Source organism: Prionailurus bengalensis, chromosome B4 (genome assembly GCF_016509475.1).
Source record: "Prionailurus bengalensis isolate Pbe53 chromosome B4, Fcat_Pben_1.1_paternal_pri, whole genome shotgun sequence".
NCBI lineage: Eukaryota > Metazoa > Chordata > Mammalia > Carnivora > Felidae > Prionailurus > Prionailurus bengalensis.
Genome location: NC_057358.1, coordinates 115,771,929 through 115,792,315, shown reverse-complemented (window position 1 = coordinate 115,792,315; position 20,387 = coordinate 115,771,929). Strand labels below are relative to the sequence as shown.

The window sequence follows — 20,387 nt, the reverse complement described above, 5'->3', positions numbered from 1 at the left end:
CCGCTAGCTGCGGCCGACGTCTGCGGCGTCGGTGACGTCGGCGTAGGGGCGGGACTTCCTGCTTCGCGCGCTCTTAGGTCTCGGGACCCACTCGGGCTCCGCTAGGCTTGAGGGGCGGCGGGTGTTGGGCGGAGGGTGGTGTTTCCGCGGGTCGGCGGCTACTGAGCTGCCCAGCCGTCCGCAGAAAGCCCGTCCGCCGAGGTGGAGCGAAGCTTTTCTCCGCCGCCGCCCTCTCCGCCCTCGGAGCTCTCCCAGGATACCTCAGATTTCCCTGGAGTCCGGAGCTCTAGGGGCGCGCTCGGCCCTCGTTTTCCTCTAAAGCCTGCGCCGCGAGCGGCTGCCGGCCTGGCCAGCACCTCGCGGGTGGGACCTTATCCCTTAGCCTCAATGCCCGTGCGAGAAGAGTTGAGTGGGTGCCGGTGGTTGGAGCTGTGCAGGTGTCCCCCGGTGGCAAGTGTGGCCACGGCACCGGGCGCTATTAAGTTTTATGCGCGCACGTTGCAAGGACTGTGTGTGAGTCTGGTACGTAACCTCGTTTTATGGGGACGCTGTGTTGTCCGTAGTTTTGGAATACTCCCTTTTTCTTCACAACTTGCCCTTGAGTTTTTGTTGTTACTGCTTTTCCTGTAAAGTAATTGGAGCGGGTGTTAGAAACGTCGGCTGTGAGACATGTTCTGTACCAATTAAGTGCACGTGAAACTCTTAATGGAGCTTTTGAAAAAAGTTCTTTTTCTAAAAAGTTCATTTAAGTTATCTTTACCCCCAAGGCGGGTGTGGAACTCACGACTCGGAGATCGAGAGTAGCATGCTCCCCCGGTACCTGTTCTGTACCAGTTAAGTGCACGTGAAACTCTTTATGGAGCTTTTGAAAAAATTCTTTTTCTAAAAGTTCATTTAAGTGATCTTTACACCCAAGGGGGGGGGTGTGTGTGGAACTTACGACCAGAGATCAAGAGTAGCATGCTTCCCCCCCCCCCCCCCCCCCCCCCCCCCCCCCCCCCCCCCCCCCCCGCTGAGCCAGCCAGGCGCCCCTTTATGGAGCTCTTTTATGCACCCCAGAGTGGTGCTTGTGTAGCCAGTTTACTAACTGGCTGCCCGTTGTGGTAGCCCCAGTTTAATTTGTCATGGAAAAACTATGTTACCATTTTCTGTGACCCTGCAGACCATTTTAATCGCGATATTTGGCACTATGTAAATGAGTGCCGGGCTTAAATGAACATTGTGATAAATCCTTACTGTGCAGCTTTTGCCCATAATACATGGGCACCTAGCTTTTAAAAATGCCCACTGCCACGTATGTTTAAAGCCTTAAGTTACGTTATTATGAAGCTGTTTCAGTAAAAGCTCAAAGATGTCTAGAATGGCAAGAAACTTGTTCTTAATTTCTTATATATACTATAGTTGATAGTGTTTAGCCTGAGCACAGAGTACTTGTGTGGATCTAAAACTGAGTAGGTCGTTAAAGCAGTGCTTCTGTTACCAAGCAACATCTCTGTAAACAAGTCTAATATTCAACTAGAATATAATTAAATGTGTCTATCCTACAATTATCTGGATTCAGAATTGTGTAAATTCATGGGTTTAGCCTGTAGGTGGTTACAGTTAATATACACCGTCTGTACTGAGGTTTGATTTCAAACTCATTTTGTGTGGAATTACTAGAATGTTTTGAATTTCGGTGTCATGCAGAACTCTCCAGAGAGTTGCACATGGATTTGAGTTATCCTTTGGTTATTTAGGACAGTGCATGTCTGGTAGTTCCTTTATTCTGAACATTTTCTTTTCTGACCAGATGAAGTGTGCAGGTTATATTCAGGAATTTAAAACAAAAAAGGATAATAGCAGCTTATTCGGAGATTGAAACACTATTCACAAGTGGTTTTTAAGCCTTGGTTAAGCCAGTAACCTCACTCTTTCAACACCCGTTGAACCTTTAATGGTAGAATTGGCATGACTGTATGGCAGGTAGTTTACAGAGCACTTTTTCATGATTCTTTTGAGTGCTGTAACCTTTTAAGTATGTAAGAAAGGACCGGAGAACATTTGAGGCGCTATGAGACTGAATGACTTCTTTGGAAACAAACTATTGGTAATGGAAGTTGGAACTTGGGAATGGAAGTTTAATGTTTTCTGTACATGTCCTTTATTAGATTGAGTAAGTTCCCTTTTGTTCCTAGTTTGTTGAGTTTTTAATCATGAATGGGTATTGGATTTTGTTGGAATTTTTCCGCCTGGCATCCAATGAGATGATCATATAGATTTTGTCCTTTATTCTTTTAATATGGTATCTTACATTAATTGATTTTCAGACGTTAACTCAATCCTGTATTCCAGGGATTAGTTTCAGTTAGTCATGCTGTATAATTTTATATATGTTGCTAAATTTGGCTTTCCTAAATCCTGTCAAGGAATTTTGTGTTTATATTCATGAAGGATATTAGTCTGTTGGTTTCTTGTGGTGCCTTTGTCCAACTTTGTTATCAGGGCAACACTGGCCTCATTGAAGGAGTTGCATGATGTTTTCCCCTCTATTTTTTCTGAAATAGTTTCCAAAGGACTGCTGTTACTTCTTTAACTATTTGATAGCATTCACCAATGAAGCTGTGTGGCCTTGGGCTTTTCTTTGTGGGAAGATTTTTAATTACTAATTCAATTTCCTCACTTGTTATATTAGTTCCATTTGGATTTTGTTTCTTTTTAAGTTTTGATAACGTGTGTTTTTAGACATTAGTCTGTTTCATAGTGTTTAATTTGTTGATACAAAGTTCATATTTTTTAGTCTTTTAAGATACTGTAAGGTTGGTGATGATGTTCTGTCTTTCATTCTTTATTTTGGTAATTTGTATCTTTTCTCTGTTTTCTGATAAATCTAGCCTAAGTATGTCAGTTTTGTTGATTTTTTTAAAAAAGTTTGTTTATTTTTGAGAGAGAGAAAATGCACATGAGCAAGCAGGGGAGAGAGAGAAAAAGAGTGAGATAGAACCAAGCAGGCTGTAAGCTGTCAGCATAGAGCCTGACATGGGGCTCAAACCCATGAACCGTGAGATCATGACCTGAGCCAAAATCAAGAGTCAGACACTTAACCGACTGAGCCACCCAGGTGCCCCAGTTTTTGTTGATCTTTTTAAAGAACCAGCTTTTGGGGCACCTGGGTGGCTCGGTTGTTTAAGCAACTGACTTTGGCTCAGGTCATGGTCTCGCAGTTTGTGGGTTCAAGCTCTACTTTGGGCTCTGTGCTGACAGCTCAGATCCTGGTGCCTGCTTCAGATTCTGTCTGTCTTTCTCTCTCAAATAAATAAACATTAATTTTTTTTTTAAAGAACCAGCTTTTTATTTAATTATTTTTTTATTTTCTGCTTCATTGATTTCTACTCTAACACTTTCCTCCCTTTGTTCTGCTTGCTTTAGGCTTAGTGTACTTCCCCACCCCCCTCCTGCCCCTGCCTTATTACCTAAGGTGGAAGCTTAGATTATTGATTTGTGACCTGTTTTCTTTTCTGATGGATGTTTAAAGCTATACATTTCCCTCTGAGCACTGCTTTAACTACATTCCATACATTTTGATATGCTGTTTTTGTTTCCATTCAATTCAAATGTTTAAATTTTCCTTGTGATTTATTTGACCCATGGATCATTTAGAAATTTGTTGTTGAATTTACCAATATTTCAGAGTATTCCCAGATTTCTCTCTGTTGTGGATCTCTGATTCTCTTGAAATCAATGTACTTTTCATGATTTCAGTATTTTTAAATTCACTGAGACTTGTTTTGTGGCCCAGCATATGGCTTATTGGAATGTTTTATGTGTGTTTGAAAGGAATATGTATTCTGCAGTTTAGAGGTGGAGTGTTCTGTCAGTTATATCAAATTCATTGATAGTGTTTGTCAAGTCCTCAATATCCTTGCAGATTTTCTATCTTGTATCATTATACTGTACAACTATTCTTGTTGTATTGTCTATTTCTCTTTTTAATTTTCCTTTTTTGCTTCCATGTATTTCGGGGTTTTATTGTTAGATGTATATAATTATTATGTTTTTCTGATGCAGTGACTTTTGTCATTAAGAAATAGTCTTCTTTGTCTTCAATAGTATTTCTTGTTTTAAATTATATTTTGTCATTTTAGTTCTGTAGCTACTCTAGTTTTCTTAGTATATTATTTTTATATCCTTTAATTTTAACATTTTTATGTCTTTGAATCTAAGATATATCTCTTAAAGACAGCATACATTTGGGTCTTGTTTTTTGTTTTTGTTTTTATTTAAATTCAGTCTTATATTCTCTGCCTTTTGAATGGGGGTATTTAGTCCATTCACATTTAATATAATTGTTGATTTTGTTAGATTTATGTCTGCTATTTTGTTATTTTTTGTTTGTCTTATGTTTCTTCTCTTTTCCTCCTTTACTGACTTTGTGTTAATTTTTAGTGAACTGTTTTAATTATTTTGTTCATTTCTTTCAATATGTTATTTTCATATTAGTTGCTCTAGGGGTAATAATAATACATTTTAACTTATAGTCTCCTTCAGAATGATACTAAATTCTGGTAAATTATGGAAACTTCGATATATCTCTTTTCTCTCTTTGTTCTATTATTGTCATACATACTACAGTTATGCACATTATAAACCCAGCCAAATACTACCTTAATTATTGCTTTATATAATCTTATTTTTTTAAGGGAAATGAAGAAAAGTAATGAGAACAATTATATGTCTAGAATCTTTTGTATTTGCCTATATAATTTTATTTTCTGCACGCTTTATTTTTTTTCCTGTGGATTTGTTACTTTCTGGAGTAACTTCTTTTCAGCATGGAGGTCTTCCTTTAGTATTTCTCCTAAGGCATGTTGGACAGCAACAAATTCTCTTAAGACTTTATCTTGATTTCACTGATTTCAGTGTTGTTTTTGAAGGATGGTTTTGCTGAATACAGAATTCTTAGTTGAGAGCTTTTTTGTTTCTTTAAATTCCATGGTTTCTTTTCCTGGCCTCATCATTTCTGATGGGATGCCAGCTGTTAATCATACCATTGTTCCCTTGTACATGATGAGTCATTTTTCTCTTGCTCCTTTTAGGGTTTTTTTTTTTTGTTTTTTTTGTTTTTGTTTTTTTTGGTTTTTTTTGTTTTTTTTTTTTTGTGCTCTGTCAGCATTTTGACTGTGGTGTGTCTTGGTGCTGATCTCTTTGTGTTCTTGGATAGATAAATTAATGTTTTTCTTCAAATTTGGAAATTTGTAGCCATTATTTCTTAACTCTACCCCCCCCACCACTGTTGCTCTTTCCTCTTCTGGAACTCTCATTATATATATGTTGTCATGCTTTACATTGTTGTGCAGAATCTGACATTCTGTTCATTTCTCTTTATTTTTTCTTTCTGTTCTTCAGAGTGGGTACTTCTTTGTTGATCTTCAGGTTCATTTCTTCCGTCTTCTGTCATCTCAAGTCTGATGTTGAGCCCCTCCAATGAGTTTATTTCAATAATTCTACTTTTCAACACGAGATTTTCCATTTTCAAAAGCAATTTTTGTCTCTATTTTCAGCCATCTGAGTCATTGCCATCATACTTTCATTGAGTTTTTTAAAGATGCTTTCCTTTTAGTTCTCTGAACATATTTATTATAGCTCATTTGAGGTTTTTGTTTGCCAAATCCAGTATTAGGAGACACCCAGAGACATCTTCTGTTTGATGTTTTTCTTCTTGAGAAAGGGTCACAGTTGTTTTTTTTTTTTTCTCTTGTATTCTAATTTTTTGTTGAATACTGGGCATTTTAGATCATGTTTTGAAGCAACTCTATATTTTGGCTTTTCTTTTGGAGGCTGTTTTTTTTTCTGTTTGTTTAGTAACTTGCCTGGTCTAAATTTGTAAAGTCTGTTTCCCCTGTATGAGGTTGTTATGACATCTGCTGGTTTTTTGTTTGTTTTTTTTTTTTTTTAAACCTCACTTCTGTGTCTGCATACATTAGTGTTCAGCCAAGGATTGGTGAAAAGTTGTGTTCAGTGTGAACTAATACAGCTATGCCTGATACTAATATGGCTAGTACTGCTGATGATTTATATGATTATGAGGGAGTACATTCAGACACAGGTCATTTTTAAGTTTGCCCTGGCTTTTACTTTGCACCAGCCTCTCTTGCCATGTGCATAAGGATAGATAGCTCTGCTGTCCAAGGATGTGTGAGTGGCATGGACCTCCTTCAGTCTCTAGTCCACAGTTTTATTTTAAGCTGCATTCGTAAATAGTTTATCAAGGCCCTCCAAGGCTGTCTAAACTTCCAGAACTCCTGTAAAATCCTCAGCTAGTATGCCAGTTTGTTGCTTGCTGCATAGAGTCCTGCAGCCTCAGGCTCCAGGTGCCACTGGCCCTCACTGTTAACTTACCACAGAAGTCTCCACTTCAACTGACAGTGTAGCAGATCCACAGATTAAGCTCCAGTAGTGGTGGTGAACCTTCTGCCTCATAGCTTGTTAAACTCCTGTAAGTGACAGAGGTGGGAAGAGATGGGAGTAGCCAAAGGTAAGAATGCTGTAAACTCATGTTCTTCTTATCCAGAGTTTAGTTGTTTTCATGAATAAACACTTTTCAGTTTGATGAATGCTTTTGATTGAATTCCAAATCACTAAAATGGTTATTTGGCTGTTTTGTGAAGAGGATTTATCAACCTGCTCATTTCCTCATATGGTTTTTGCTTCTGTGTGGAACTCTTAGGGTAAAACTTGATCCATACTTCTTTAATATCACTCATAATCCTTTGCACAATAGTAGGCATTTATTTGTCCTCTAAATGTACTTGTTGACTTAAATTCCGTGCTTTTCCTTTAGCGCCAAATTATAAAGGATTTGGGGTTTTGGAACCCCAAGACCTATGCAGTTTCTTGCTTTTCCTGTCCTTTTGATAAGTGGAAAAACTGCTTACTATTCATTCAACAAGTGTTCATTGATTACCTGCCATGTTCCAGCTATTATGCAAGGTTTTGGGGGTATTAAGATGACTCAGACATAATCTCTGATCTCAGGGAGGTTTTTGTCTAGTGCAGGCGATTGGAATACAAATAGCTGATTATAATATAGTGAAGTGAATAAATTGATATGGATAAATACATGGCATTATGGAGGACCCACAATGACAGTTAACTCAGAATGGATTAGAGGAAAAGAAAAAAGGAAGCATCTAGGAAAGCCTTTCAGAAGGAAGTAGAGACTGAGTTGAATATAAAAATGAATGAAAGGTGAGATTAGGAGTTTGCATTCCACAGAGGGATCCATGTGAGGTGAGCAAATGTATGGTGTGTTCAATGAACTATAAGCAATTTAGTTTTGTTAGGGTATAAGCACAAATCAGGGAGTTGTGAGCATGGAAGGGTAAAGAGGGTCCAGATTGTGAAAGGTTGTATATACTATATTAATAAGCTTGAATTAACCATTATTGACCAATTTTGCAAAACTGTTGAGTGGGAAGCACTTCAGGATTCTGCCAAGATTTGATTTGAATGTTTTTTAACTACATCTTCAACTATTTTAAAAGGTACAGTAAAAGATAAATATATCCAAATGTGCTGTAAACTGGATTTAAAAATATTAGAGACCTCCAGCATATTAACTGATACGGAAATAAAGATCTGATATGTCTTCAGTATAAAATTTTCTGAATTAAAATTTTTATATTTAATATACACAAGTAAAAGACCTAGTATGTTCTAAATATTGGAGTTCTATAAGATTTAGTTTGAAGATATTTACTAGAACTGTTTGAATACTGCTGTTTTAGATTTGGTAGTTCTGTAGAGTATGGATTTGGGGCTGACAACAAGCAGTTGTCTCTGAATACATTTTTGAGTGTTGCATAAACTTACGTGGAAAGGCATGGAATTTCAGTAATTCTGGGTTATTTCTTGAAGTGGAGGCTTTAACTTCAAGCCTCATTTTCTTTTATATTTGGTCACTTTTTCTGATGTGCAAAGGGGAGACTTTTTTCCTCCTCCTTTGGTCATCAAGTAGACTTTGAGGTGTCCTCCTTTTTTTCAGTTGACATTTTCCATCTGGTTATAAATATATTTTATGTTGTAAAATAAGAAATGTGCAGGAAATGCACAGACATAATAAAATCACACCTATCACCCATAGGTCTTCATATTTTACTGTTTATCTTCTCTGTTTTTTATGCATATATAGTTATGTAAATAGGCTTTTTACAAAATAAGGATTATATACCAGAGTATTTTGTGGTCTGTGTTTTCTACTTATGTAACAAACATCTCCTGATGTTAAGTATTCTTTCATAACTTTTTCTCTTTTTTTTTAAAGAAAAATTTAACTGACATTTCGGCCTAGAATTTACTTTTAGGAAAGTTTTTTTCCTTATGGTTCACAATGTTTATTTTTAAAAACAGCTTTTTTTTAATATAATTGATAAATAACAAATTGTACATTTTTAAAATTAAAGTTTTGATATATATATATGTATATGTATGTATACCTGTGAAACTATCATCACAGTCAAGAATTAAATAGATCTATTATCCCCAGAAATTTTCTTACGATCCTTCCCTTTTGCTCCTACCCCCTCCGACTGCTCACTCTTTCCTATTTCCAGGCAACCACTGTTATGCTTTCTGGCATTATGATTCGTTTGCATTTCCTGGAATTATATAAATGAAATAATATGAAATGCACTCTTTTTTGTCTAGATTTTTTTTCACTCAGCATACTTATTTTGAGATTCATTCATGGTAAATAACTCATATTTATTGAATATTGTATTCAGTTGTATGGATATATCACAATTTGTTTATCGATTTACCTCTTAATGGACCTGTGTTTGAGTCTCACAAAAAAAGCTGCTATAAACATTTGTGTAGAAGTCTTTGTATAGACATGCTCTCATTTCTCCTGGGTGAATACTTAAAAATAAAATGGCTAGATTATATGGTAATGTTTGTCAGTTTCTTAAAAATTAAATGATTTCCTCAAATGATTTTCCTATTTTATATTTCCACCAGTTTATGAAACTTTCAGTTCTTCTACATTCTAGACAGTACTTTGTAATATTAGCCTTTTAAGTTTTAACCATTTTAATAGGTGTATAGTAGTATTACATTGTGTTCTTTTAAAAAAACATTTTTTTAACGTCTATTTATTTATTTACTTATTTGAGACAGAAAGAGATAGAGCTCCAGCAGGGGAGGGGCAGTGCAGAGCTTCTCTGCTAGTGGGGAGCCTGATGTTGGGCTTAAACTCACAAACTGTGAGATCGTGGCCTGAGCTGAAATCAAGAGTGATGCTTAACTGACTGAGCCACCCAGATGCCCCTATGTTGTGTTCTTAATTTGTATGCCATTAATAACTAATGATATTTAACATCTTTTCAAGTGTTTATTTAACCATTTGTGTGTCTTCTTGGCATGGTGTCTGCTCAAATCTTTCAGCCAGTTTTATGTTGTTAAATTGAGTTTTTTTTTATGATTTAGTTTTCAGAATTCTTTACGTATTTTGGATGCAAGTCCTTTATCAATATGATAGATATATGTTTATATGTATTATATGTATATAATATGTTTTGATACATATATGTATAGATTATTCCTCCAGTCTTGTTTTCATTTCCATTATGGTGTCTTTTAATTTTTTTTTAATGTTAATTTATTTTTGAGAGAGAGAGAGAGACAGCATGAGCAGGGGAGGGACAGAGAGAGAGGGAGACACAGAATCCAAGGCAGGTTCTAGGCTCTGAGCTGTCAGCATGGAGCCTGATGCAGGGCTCGAACCAATGAGCTGGGAGACATGACCTAAGCCAAGGTCGAGTGCTTAACTATCTGAGCCACCCAGGAGCCCCCATTATGGTGTCTTTTAAATACAGAAGTTCTTTTGGTTTAAAATTAACTTGTTAATTTTAATAATAATTAACCAATTTAAAGAAATCTTTTACCTAACCCATGACTAAACTTTTCTCCAACATTTTCTTTGTTTTATAGTTTTGTGTTTATATATACATTATGAGTCAACTTTTGTGTATGGTGTGAGGTACAACTTAAAATTCATTTTTTGCATATGTCCCAGGACCATTTATTGGAAAGACTATCCTATCCATTGAACTGACTTTACATTTTTGTCAGTCAATTGGCCATATTTGGTTGAATCTGTTTCTGAACTTTACTCTCTTTTTAATGGATTTATGTGTCTGTGTTGACACTAATGCCACACAATTTTGATTTTTGTTGGATTTAGTAAGTTATGAAGTTAGGTAGTGCAAGTTCTCCAACATTTTTTTTTCCCAAAGTTGTTTTGGCTATTTCCTGTCTTTTTGTTTCCATATAAATTTTAGAATTAGCTTGTTAATATCTATAAAGTCTGCTGGGCTTTTAAATGGCATTGCATTGAATTTGGGAGAAATTAACATCTTAGCAATATCTTAACAATGGGATTATTATCTGATCCATGAATATGGTATAACTTTCTATTAAACACACTTTTTAGAAGATAGCCTGTTTTCCATAATAAACAGCACTGTGATGTAAACACCATGAAGGCAGGGACCTAATTTTATCTTCCACTTCTACTTGGCCCTTGGTATGTACTCAGTAAGTGTTTACTGGATGATAAATGAAAGCAGTCCTTGAACACAAATGTTGGTACACATCTCTGATTAGTTTCTTAGAATTAATTCCTACATGTGGAATTGCTAGGTCAAAGGTTATGTTCATTTTTAAGGCTTTTGGTTACCAGACTGTCCCCAGAATTTATTTTTCAGGCAGAAATATCTTGATGGATAACTGTTTAAGGCATGCATAATTGATTAGCAAACAGTGTTCTTGGTGACATCCTTTTTCATCTTTGAAATTACATTGTAAGCCTATGGGAAAGTACGATTCATATCACAGAAAATTTGTGGTTCACTTTTGTCATTAAGTTTATTGCAATTGGGAGTTATGAAAAGGACCCAAAAGGGAGAGGATTATTGTTTTTTTTCTTTTTTATTATTTAAAAAAATTTTTAATATAATTTATTGTCATGTTGGTTTACACACAACACCCAGTGCTCATCCCAACAAGTGCCCTCCACAATGCCCATCACCCATATTCCCCTCTCCCCCACCCTCCCATCCACCCTCGGTTTGTTCTCTGTATTTAAGAGTCTCTTGTGGTTTGCCTCCCTCCCTCTCTGTTTGTACCTATTTTTTTCCCCTTCCCTTCCCCCCACGGTCTTCTGTTAAGTTTCTCAAGATCCACATATGAGTGAAAACATATGATATCTGTACTTCTCTGACTGACTTGTTTCACTCAGCATAATACCTCCCAGTTCCATCCATGTTGCTGCAAATGGCATGATTTCATTCTTTCTCATTGCCAAGTAATATTCCATTGTATATATAAACCACATCTTTATCCATTCATCAGTTGATGAACATTTTGGGCTCTTTCCATAATTTGGCTATTGTTGAAAGCACTGCTATAAACTTTAGGGTACATGTGCCCCGACACATCAGCACTCCTGTATCCCTTGGGTAAATTTCTAGTAGTGCTATTGCCGGGTCATAGGGTAGTTCTATTTTTAATTTTTTGAGGAACCTTCACACTTTTCCAGAGTGGCTGTACCAGTTTGCATTCTCACTAACAGTGCGAGGGGTTTCCATTTCTCCATATCCTTGCCAGCATCTGTGGTTTCCATGATTTGTTCATTTTAGCCAGTCTGACTGGCGTGAGGTGGTATCTCAGTGTGGCTTTGATTTATATTTCTCTGATGATGAGTAGACGATTATTGTTTTTTCTTTGAGAAACTTAATTTCTTTAGAAAGGCAGTTTACATAATTATAAAGCATTAGAGGGGAAAAGTGCAGATGTGATAGAATACAGAATAAATATTCTGAGGTAAGCACGAGGAAGGCAGAAACCAGTGAAGCAGAAAGAGGTTTATGTTTACTATTATTATTATTTTTTAAATGTTTATTTATTTTTGAGAGAGAAAGGGTGAGCAGGGAGGGGCAGAGAGAGAGAGGGAGACACAGAATTTGAAGCAGGCTCCAGGCTCTGAGCTGTCAGCACAGAGCCTGATGCGGGGCTTGAACTCACAAACCATGAGATCATGACCTGAGCCAAAGTTGGATGCTTAACTGACTGAGCCACCCAGGCACCCCTGTTTATGTTTACTTTCAGAGTAACTATAAACTCAAAGTATGTTTAGACTGTAAGGTTTTAGGTTTAACTCTGACCTTGATTTGTGGGTTAATTGAAGAGATTTAAGGAGGCATTTTAATTTGGCATAACTATATGAACACAGTTGTGAAGGCAAGAATAAATAATGTGTCTGAGGGACTGTAAAGCAAACTTAATTGGCTCTAGCAAAGGAGTGTTGTGAGGCAGCAAAATGAAATGTTTGCATTTATATAGACAGTTGGCTAATGTAGGACTGTGAGTTTGGCTGAGAAGCTTAGATTTGATCCATCCAGTAAATAGGAAGGATTATAATAGTAGTTACAGTGATGAACACAGTATATGAGAAAGATTGTCCTGGTGGATATTTGTAGGCGATGTAAGGGTGAGGAAAGACCAAAATCTGGCACATGTTTAGGAGATTTCTCTTAAAATAAACCAAGGGTAAAATATTTGAGGTTTTGCCCTCAAGGGTGATGGTTCTAGAAGAAGAATGATTCAAATCAAGAGACAGATGAAGAAGAATCAGCAAGATTAATAATTTATTACTAATGGAAGTTGAGGAATGAGTTGTGTACTAAGAAATTCAGAGATGATAGTGGTAACTTTTTTTTTTTTTTTTTAAGGAGGCAGATGGAAATTTGAAGTTAATGAGTTTAATTCTTATGTTCAGCTACCATTGTGGATGGGACATGAGTAGAGTGGGAGTTATGAGCTGTGTTCGGAATGTGGGTGTAAATTTGAATGTCATTCAAATAGGTGTAAAAAATGAAGTGTGAGAGAAGCAACTTGACTTAATTTAGAGAGAGGCAGCAGTGGATCAGAGATTTCTCATGGTGACTGGGAGAACAGGAACAAAGAAGAGACAAGTCAAAGAGCTAGGAGATGATCATGGTACTCTAGATGCTAAGGGAGAAGAATATTTCAGAGATTTATAAAGGTGGTTGTGTGCAAACTGCGTTATTAGCCTTTCTGTATGTTTACGGTGTTTGGCATGGTTTAGTAAATAAGCTCTTGATGAAAGATGATTGTAAATTCTGTTAATTATTGGATTAATCAAGATTGAAATTTTTAATGTAATATTGAAAAGAAAGGAGTAATGACAAAATTATTTTCATACTTCATAAACCATGTGTCAATATTCTCATGTAAAGGGGCTGCCATTCTTACAAATTTTGCCCCAGATTTCAAAAGCAGTTTATTTTTGCATCATATAAGAAACACTAATAATTTTAGTTTAATTGAAGGGAATAGTATAATACCTTATAGTTTATAGTTGCTTTAGCCTGTATATCATGATGTTTTTTAAAGCTTGATTTTTTTGTCCTCCATTTTTTCTTTTTAAGGATTTTATTTTTTTAATTTTAATTTTTTTATGAATATAATTTATTGTCAAATTGGCTTACATACAGTGCCCAGTGTTCATCCCAACAAGTGCCCTCCTCAGTGCCCATCACCCATTTTTCCCTCTCCCCCACCCCATCCACCCTCCGTTTGTTCTCTGTACTTAAGAGTCTCATGTGGTTTGCCTCTCTCCCTCTCTAGGATTTTATTTTATTTTTTAAGTAATCTCTATAACCCATGTGGGCTTGAACTCACAACCCTGAAATCAAGAGTCACATTCTCCACTGACTGAGCCAGCCAGGCGCCCCTTTTTTCTTTCTTAAAAATTCAATTTATTTAAACAACAAAACCAGGTCACCCATTTTTCTCACTCTTCATCTCCTGCCTCTGGCAACCACCAGTCTAATAGTTTGGAGTGTTTGTGCATGTTGGGGGGAGGAGGAGACTTATTTCACTTATTCACTTGTTTATCTCTGACTTATTTCACTTAGCATAATGCCCTCGAGGTCTCTCCTTGTTATCACAAATGGCAAGATTTCATTCTTTTTTTTTAATGGCTGAATAATATTCCATTGTGTATGTGTGTCTGTTGCTCAATTTTCTGATCTATTCATCCATTGATGGACATGTAGATTGTTCCTGTATCTTGGTTATTGTAAATAATGCTGCAGCAAATGTGGGGATGCATATATCTTTTCAAGTTAGTGTTTTCATTTTCTTCAGATAAATACCCAGAATGGAATTGGTGGATCATACAGTAGTTCCATTTTTAATATTTGAAGAGCCTCTATTACCTTATTTCTCCAAATGGATCATTGTATCTGCTTATTCTACCTCAGCATATGATCTTGGTCTTTTCCTATATTCTAAAACAGTTTTATTATATTTCTGGTGTAAAAATGTTTTCCAAGGTAAGTTATATAATTTAAAAAGCCTTACCACAAGGTGTCATTGTAACATATAAAAAGAATTTCCATATAAGCATGTGCAATACCGATTTTTACATTTCCTCACATTTTTAAGTCTTTTTTTGTTCCATATTTTGCAGTTATCTTTTAGGGTATGTTGTGAATCTCTTATATTAAAGGGAAAAATAGAGTAGTCGTGTTCTTGAGTTCTCATATTTTTGCAAAAACATATGCTTTCCACCCACGAATTTCTTAAGAGTATGTTGCTATAGAGATGATTGTTTGAGGGAAAGAATGAGGAGTTACAGGAGGTGGACATTTAAAGAACAAAATACTTATTTTATGTCTTTGTTCCTGATAGAGCAAGCGTTAGTGTTTACCCCTCTGCTGATGAAATCTCTATGGAAGAAAGGTAGATATTTTGAGTGTTGTACTATGATGGTATTTGCATTTACTAAGATGCTTTTGCAAAGGTTCCTGTGCTTGATTCATTTTTTACATGGAGGATGAGTACTTGTAATCTTTGAAGCAACCTTTCTTCTACTTTCACTGGATTCCATTTTTTTTTCTTCCCTGATTTTCTGGTTGGCCTTTTAATTAATAACATTAAAATAGCTTTTATTTATTTATTGTTTTTTGAGGGAGATGAGTATCAATATCTAACTACTAATTTCTGTTACTTCTAACTCCAAGTTTATTTTCAAGATCATTCCCTGTTGACTACTTGCTACCACTGTTTTAGTTCAGATCTTTATCATTACTTCCCCAGCCCTTTGATCTTATTTTCTCTAGGATTCCCACTATCTCCCTGCCCACCTAGTTTATTTTACACACCTTGGATAACCTAGTTATTTTTCTAAAGTACAAATCTGAAACTATCCTGGACTGTCCCTCATCTGCCTACCAGCTTAAAACTTTTCATTGGCTCTTCTAGATCCCAGGATAAACTCCAGTCTCCTGCACATTTCCTTCAAGGCCCTGGCCCACCTCTCTAGGCTCATCTGCTCCCCACCTCACTATCCCCTACCCACAAAGTTGTTTTCCATCTCCATGCCTTCATACTTGATGTTTCTTCTCTGCGTGTTTGGTTTTTTCTCAGGATCACCCCCTTTGTGAAATCTTCCTGGACAGCCTCTCTAGTGGAAGTAGGCCTGTCTTCCCTTTGTACACATACTGCCTATAAATATATTACATTGCTTTATACTTTTAAAACTTTCTGAACTCATGTATTACTTGGAATTGGTAATATATGCACATGGCAAAAAAATTTAAGTACAAAAAGGATTTGGTAAATAATAAATTTTCTCTTATCCTTGTTCAGTCAGCAAGTGTTGGTTAACATGTAGGTTTCAAGGACTAACTCGAACTCCTTGAGGGCAAGGATTTTAATTTATTTATTACTGTATCCCTATACCCAACAGTGTTAGCACATAATAGACACTTAGAAAGTGTCTGTAATACTTTTAATACAGGCAGGCTCTTCCTTGCTAAGAAGTTGGCTTGACCTGATGGTCTGCATATTTCTGTATCCCCCTCAGAGTTCTCTTTGTGTAAGTGGACCACTCAGTAAATGTGGTGTGGTAGCCACTCAATAAATGCTGGTTGTATTAATTGCCCCCACCCCCTGTTTTTGGTAAGATAGGGATTTATTTATTTATTTATTTATTTATTATATAATTTATTGTCAAATTAGCTAACATGCAGTGTATATAGTGTGCTCTTGGCCTTGGGAGTAGATTCCTGTAATGCATCACTTACATACAACACCAGGTGCTCATCCTGACAGGTGCCCTCCTCAATGCCCATCACCCGTTTTCCCCACTCCCCCCACCTGTCCATCCCATTTAACTCTGTTTGTTCTCTGTATTTAAGAGTCTCTCATGGTTTACCTCCCTCTCTGTAGCTACTTTTTTTCCTTCCCTTCCTCCATGGTCTTCCGTTAAGTTTCTCAAATTCCACATATGAACGAAAACGTATGATACCTGTCTTTCTCTGACTGATTTATTTCACTTAGCAAAATACCCTCCAGTTCCATCCACGTTGTTGCAAATGGCAAGATTTCATTCTTTTTCAATGCCGAGTTTATAGCAGCGCCATCAACAATAGCCAAATTATGGAAAGAGCCTAAATGCCCATCAACTGATGAATGAATAAAGATACGGTTTTAAAATTAACCTCTGTCTTGAGGATGACTTTTATTTATTTACCTTTTCTGGCTCTGATGAATTTTATACTTTCTTTTTGGTAGATCCTCAAAGATGGAAAAGAGAATGTTTATGTCAACCTGAGCAAAAATGTTGAACTCTTAATCAACTTTTTTCCTTTATTTAACTTTTCAGACTGAGGCATAAATCTCATGGAAATAATTCAGATTTACTTACAAAATAATTTCCAGGATATATTGTCAGATCAGTAGATAGCCTTCATTTTGTGTTACAAGCTACGTGGTAGCTTTATCTATTTCAGTATATGGGGCTATGAGCAAAGAAGCCTCTACAGCTCACACAAAGGTATTAAGTGCTCATAAATCTTTTGGCAAGCGTGTTATATGCAAGAGAGCCTACACTAAGAAACATTAAAATGAATTTGGAGTATGGTTTAGGCAACAGTCATCTTTGGTTTTCAGATCACAACTTTTCAGAGACTTTTGTAACTTATTTCTAAGTATTTGAGGTTGACTGGTTACTAAATCCTATTTTGTAGAATTCTTTTGTGTGAATTAAGCTGTGTGGAAGCAGACAGTGCAATTATAAGAATAGAATAACGTTTTAATTCAGAGTGCTTGGTGGTTGATTGCTAATCACTCTAATACATATCTTCTTCCCTTCCTCTTTCCTTGCCCTCCTGTTTCATTCTAAATCACAATTAAGGGGCCTGGCACCTTACCAGGGTTTTGAAGGGTCTCTTCCCAGCTGCACTTTAGGTTTTGGCAGGGTGTCAAGTTGTGACTTTTTTTGTATACAAGACACCCTGGGATGGCCATCCGTAGTCTATTTGGGTGACTAGTGTGGTAGTCTCTCTGGGTTTTAAAGACCTTAATTTCTAATGTTTTGTTAGAAGAGAAGTAATGCCTCATGTAGTTCTCCTTAGACTTTTAATGTTTCTAAAAAACAGCATTCACTCTAGGGGCATGTAGTATTTAAAGCATTGTTTTGAAATGTTCAAAGGCATAGCATGTGCTTTTTAAGGGAATGTGTTTGGAAGATTTCCATGAGCATTAGCAGCTGTGCTTTTGGAATATTTGGAATTTCCATCCTTTTGAGCAGACATTGTACCACTGCTTAAGAAATACAGCTCCTGTGCAAAAGAATGTCATAGGTATGTCTGTAGAGCTGGGACTAGTCAAAAGAAGTGGTAGGAAGGTATGGTTCTATGATAGTCATAGTTGTAAGGAGAGGAAGATGAGGTATTTTGAGAAGAGTTGTGCTGAGTTTTTAAAAAACTGCCTTTCACAGAGACTAGTTCATCTAATAAGTGCTCCCTGATTAATAGACTGATCAAAAGTAATCTGTTAAACCTTTCTTTTTTAAAAGTTTGGTTTGGGGGTGCCTGGGTGGCTCAGTTGTTTAACTGTCACAACTTGGGCTCAGGTCATGATTTCACAGTTGGTGAGCTTGAGCCTCACGTTGGGCTCTGTGCTGACAGCTCAGAGCCTGGAGCCTGCTTTGGATTCTGTGTCTCCCCCTCTCTCCACCTCTCCCCCACTTGTGTTCTGTCTCTCTGTCTCTCAAAAATAAACATTTTAAAAAAAGTTTGGTTTGAACCATGTGCTTAAAAAACTTGCATTGTGGGGGCACTTGTGTGGCTCAATTGTTTAAGCAGCCGACTTCGACCCAGGTCATGATCTCACAGTTCGTGAGTGTAAGTCTGCCGTTGGGCTCTGTGCTGACAGATTGAGATTCTGTGTCTCCCTCTCTCTCCGCCCCTCCCCTGCTCATGCTCTGTCTCTGAAAACTGAATAAACGTTAAAATTTTTTAAAATGTTTAAAAAATTTGTGTTGTGATTTTATTTGGCAAACTTTGTATAATAAGAATTGTTTCTTAATTATAACATTATTCATTTATATATAACATTGATATATTCTGTAAGTAATTGAAATGTGTCTTGAAATCAGAAAAACTTGATTATGGTATGAATTTAAAATTGTGATAGAAATTTTGTGTTTGGGTAAAATTTGTTATGAATAATAGACTGAAGAGAAAGCCAGTATATTAATTAACCTGTAGCTGTTGTAACAAATTACCACATAGTGGGTGGCTTAAAACAACAAAAATTTATTCATTCACAGCTTGGAGACCAGAAGACTGAAATCCAGGGCAGCACTGTCTCCAGAGGCTCTAGGGAAGAATCCTTTCCTTCTAGCTTCTTGTGGCTCCAGGCATGCCTTGGCTGGGGTGACGTCTCTGCCCTTTTGGTCACACTCCCTCCTTCTTTGTAGTCTCAAAGTGTCCTCTGCCTCACTCTTACAAGGATACATGTGATTGCATTTAGGGCCCACCCATATAATCCAGGATAAACTCCTCCTTTAAAAATCCTTAATTTAATCCCATCTTTCACTATACAGGTAATATTCGTAGGTTACAGAGATTAAGAAGTGACTTATCTTCCTTCGGGGCAGCATTAAGCCCAATACAGTCTGGAAGCCTCAGTTACTGAAAATGGATGTGAAAGTGAATCAAGAGCAAGGCAGCATTAGAATGGTGAATATAATCATTTGATATTTTTGAGGTAATGATGTGCCTGTGTGTGGGTTATTGTAAAGATGAGTAAGACCTGTTTCTTGCCTGGAAGCAGTTACACTGCGTGTGTTATATATACATACATGTACATTTACAAGATAGAATAGTTACCTAATTATATTTGAGAAAGGAAGTACTTAATGGAGGAAGTAATACATTTCTGAACAGGGTTTTGAAGGCTGATGAGAAATTCACTAGACCAGAGTACAGAGGGATAGAAGAGGCCTTCTGGATAAGGAAATTAGTATTTGCAAAGACATGGAGGTAGAAAACAGCAGTGTATGTTCAGGGAGCTACCAGTAGTCAGTACATGAGATAAATTGTAGATTTGTATTTGTTTCTAATACACAAATCACTGCCTCGTTTTACCAGTTGCGAAGTAAACGTTTTTTGTTGTGAACATTTTTAAAGCACAGATCTTATCCTGGATGAAGAAGATCTTTGGCCATTAAATACGGGGGGTGGGTGGGAGAGAAGAGCTTTAGGGAAATGCAAATTAAAACCACAATGAGCTATCACTTTACAACTCCTAGAATTGCTAAAATTAAAAAGACTGTGTGAAAGTAATTAAATGAGGAGGCTGTTAGACTGAGGTGGCTCTAATGCCCTTAGCTAACATAAGCCAGAATCCACGCACTTGAATGTGAGGAAATGAAACTTATGAACAACCAGTCACGGCCAGCCAGCTAGGCTATCCTGAATAAGGCAATCTTTAGGCCATTTCCATCACATGATTTCCTTCCTTCGCTTCCATATCTTCTGTATAGAAACCACTCCACTTGCTCTTGGTGGTGGTGTGCTCCCGACCACTTTCACTTTGGCACTGCCAGGATTGGACTTGGCGTGTATACTCAAACTCTGGAAAATTTTGTTCACCTTAAGGATGTCCACTCTCACCACTTTTATTCAACGTCGTACTGGAAGTTCTAGTCACAGCAGTGGGACAACAGAAAAAGACAAAAGGCATTCAAATCGGTAAGAAAGTAGTAAAACTTTCCCATTTGCAGATGACATGATATTCTATAGAGAATAGCTGAAAGACTCCACCAAAAAACTGCCAGAACTGATAAATGAATTCAGTAAAGTCACAGGATATGAAATCAATGTACAGAAATCTGTTGCATTTCTATACATCAGTAATGGAACAGCAGAAAGAGAAATTAAGGAATCTATCCCATTTATAATTGCACCCAAAACCATGAGATAACTAGGAATAAACCTAACCAAAGAGGTGAAAACTTACACTATGAA

At 36.8% G+C, this 20,387-nt stretch overlaps 1 protein-coding gene across 2 annotated transcripts in view; it reads left to right on the top strand.

Annotated features, from left to right (window-relative positions):
- The first annotated feature begins 38 nt into the window (after positions 1 to 38).
- CEP83 (centrosomal protein 83) overlaps positions 39 to 20,387 on the top strand; it is a 121,844-nt gene continuing 101,495 nt past the window's right edge. The window contains exon 1 of one of the 2 annotated variants that reach the window (XM_043562117.1): positions 39 to 522. The gene's annotated coding sequence lies outside the window, so the exon portion shown is untranslated. The remainder of the gene's footprint in view (positions 523 to 20,387) is intronic. The other variant, XM_043562119.1, reaches the window with a different exon arrangement.